This window comes from Somniosus microcephalus, chromosome 1, assembly GCF_052327205.1.
Source record: "Somniosus microcephalus isolate GS21.2 chromosome 1, FLI_Smic_1.0, whole genome shotgun sequence".
In the NCBI taxonomy this organism is placed as follows: domain Eukaryota; kingdom Metazoa; phylum Chordata; class Chondrichthyes; order Squaliformes; family Somniosidae; genus Somniosus; species Somniosus microcephalus.
In genome coordinates, this window is record NC_140987.1 from 407,905,698 (window position 1) to 407,909,252 (window position 3,555).

A 3,555-nucleotide genomic window follows, 5' to 3' on the forward strand; every position below is an offset into this window, starting at 1 on the left:
GTCTGACTTTAACGTGCTCTTATTTTACATTTTTATATATTATAGGTGGCATGAAAGTAGGAGGCATCTCAAACCAACTGTAACCAGGACAGATGTCTCATCAAAAGCAAAATACTACGGATGCTGGAAATCTGAAATAAAAACAGAAAATGCTGGAAATACTCAGCAGGTCAGGCAGCATCTGTGGAGCGAGAAGTCCACATCAAGTTCAACAATTTCAGGCCATAACCTCTGCCCCTATCTTTTTTTCCCATTTTTTTTCTCTGTCACATGGCAGCTATCGATCATTCTGCCATTGCCATTTACACCTCATCTAGAGTCATCTTTTGTGTCTTAACTTGTCCCATTACCATCTCCTTTTGCCTTGCACCATTATCCCTTTTGTCTCTTAATCACTCCTGTCTTCCATCCTATCACAGACCTTCCCTTTTGTTCTTTCCTCCCCTCCCCCTTTTCCTGCCCCTACACTTGCTTAAAAACCTGTTCCATCTCCAACTATTTCCAATTCTGACAAGAGTCATCGACCTGAAACGTTAACTGTTTCTCTCTCCACAGATGCTGCCTGACCTGCTGAGTATTTCCAGCATTTTCTGTTTTTATTTCAGAAGTCTCATCAAGTTGACTCCCATAGTAACAGAGAGCACAAGAAGGGAATTTCTCACTGTCCTGATGGCTCAGAGGTAGACATAGGAAAGAATTATGAGCTGTAAAGAGTGAGGATTTTCTATGTTTATGCTCAATTGTTAAAGGAATGAAATATGAGGAAAAAATATAGAAGCTTAAGCCTGCAGTCTAGAGAGAAAGTTAGGGTTTTATAATGTATTAAATGATGACCGGAAAGGTGGGCCTAGATTATTACTTCATGGGAAGTCAGGCCAGTTGAACAAGAGGACATAAATAGAAGTTAGTGAAAAATAAATGTAAAATAGATATATTAGGAAACTGCCTTTATTTAAAGGACAATTAACAGATAAGGAAGTAGAGTTTAAGACATTGGCCCTGAATTCCCGATCAGAGGCTTCCTGCGATCAGATGCCTCCGATCGGAAAAAAATCTACGAACTTACCTGCTGGTTCTGAAGATCCTGAGGCTTGCGATCCTGAACCTCTCCTCTTCGAAATGCGCAGAGGCCCAGGTATCCCAGGGGTGCATGCGGTTCGCTAACGCCCTTGGGATCACATGGGCCAGGTGAACCAATGGAAGAAGGGAACCCCCCTTCATCCTTTTGACAGTTCCATACGCACAGAACTGTCAAAAGTATGAATGGGGATCACATTTAAAAACACACTAAAACATGAAATATTTTTTTAAATTACATATTTAAAATGAATTAAAATGCCATTTAATTAAATATTTTAAACAAAAATTTAATTTTTTGCAAAAAATAATGAAATGTTTTTACGGGGTTAAAAATAAACTTACCTTTTTTAAGAGTTTTTAATTTATAAATTAGTGATCAAATTTTATTTTTCTATTTTTTAAAACTCTTATGCTGGTAAAAGCAGGCCTTACACCTGCTTTTACCAGATGTAAGAATTTGACAGGCTTTCAGCGGGCGGAAGTTGTGCAAAAAGCGCAACTCTTCACCCGCAGAGGCACTTTTCTTGGGCATGTGGAGGATCTGTCACGAGAATTCTTGACAGATCGCAAGTGCCGGGTTTTAGTGCATGCGCTTCGCATTCCTGAAACTGCCACTTGCGTGGCTCCACGGGCGCGTACACACCTCGCACGCACCAGTGGGAGGTGGAAAATTCAGCCCATTAATGCAATTTGAAATTTGGTTGTAGGCAGAGTGAGCTGGAGTATTGAGGGATAAATTCTGACTGGCCCTTCAGCCTCAACTTTGATTACGTTAATTATGTGTGTGTGTGTGTGTTTGTTCAAGAGCAGGAACTAACAAGCAATTAAATGTTCTGATTATCTAGATAATTAAGAGTTATGCATGACTCATCACATCACACTCAATGGGCTCAAATAGCCACTTATCTGTTCATAGAATCATGGAATGATACAGTACAGAATGAGGCCATTCGGCCCATCATGCCCATGCCGGCTCTTTGGTAGAGCTATCCAATTAATCCCACTCCCCCGCTCTTTCCCCATAGCCCTGTAAATGTTTTCCTTTCAAGTATTTATCCAATTCTCTTTTGAATGTTGCTATTGAATCTGCTTCCACCATCCTTTCAGGCAATGCATTCCAAGTCACAACTCGCTACATAAAACATTTTTTCCTCATGTCGCCTCTGGTTCTTTTGCCAATCACCTTAATCCTTCTTCCCTTCTGCCACTCGGAATACTGGAAACTAGAAAAATAGAGAGAAAGGAGGGGAGAAAACCAACAAATACGCCAATCATAGAGAGGGAATTAATGGGTTAAATGACCTGCAGACTGAGGAACAGAAAACAGGTAGGTAGTAAAGATGATAATGCAGGCATATAGGCCTGGATTACGCCATCAGCATCCGAACCGAATGCACACTTACCTGCTGGGAATCCCCCTCCAAGAGGTTGCTGTCAGACGCTGCGGAGTAGAGGGCAGCGTACAGGCTCACGGAACCCAGGGGCGCACCGTCTGCGGTAGTGTACCTGAGATCACGTGGGCTGGTGCTCTAATCAGCAAACAGAAGTGTAAGGATTCCGGGGGCTTCTTTTAAACTGGTTTAAGGTAATCTACCTGGCCAGCAGTCTTTTTGCTGCTGCACTCTAAACCAATTTACAAACAGCGGTTTCGAATCGCTACCCCTCCTTTAGTTCTGAGTGGAGGAACTTATAATTAATGATATTAAAACGGAACACGTGGTTTGGATGAGAGAAAAAATCAAGCTTTATTAACTAAAAGAAACTACAATCACAATATCAAACTATCCCACACGAACACAGTAAAATTGTAAAACTATATATCAAGGGGGTACACACGGCAAAAACGAGGGATACAATGGCTACAATGTATTTAAACAATCTTAGCAATTCCCTTAAATCACCATCCCCCCTTAACTCCTGCTAGGTTGCCTTGTGTGGAGTCAGAAACTCTGCTGACGTGGTCCAGCGAAGAGAGAGAGAGAGGGAGAGAGAGAGAGCTCACCTATCGTCCCAGGAAGTCAAGAGAGCCAAGAGCCAAGAGAGCGAGCTGGCTGCTCAGCCCTTTTTTTATACCTGGTGAGCCCCTCACATCCTGCCTTGCAAGGGCTGTGTGCAAAATTAACCCCAAAGCTGTGATAGGCTAACTCAAAGTGGTTAGATTGAGTTAATGTGATTTTCAGAGCTCCCGTTGCTGAAACAAAAGGGAGATACATCTGCTCTATAGTCCAGTACTGGGTGATTGGAAACCCATTCAAGATACAAAGAGTCTCTTCTGCAGTTTAGGTGTATCCACTCGATATACAAACAAATGCTAATAGCATTCAATTGCTTTGTAAACAAAGCATTGTCCTTTGTCTTCATTGAACCTTACTTCCAGACACAGAAAGCTGCATTCCAAACCTCTTTTGTCATTCGGCCATGTGGTGTGACAGCCATTTTATCCCTGGAAATTTAAAAAGCACATTGCCCAGGGAT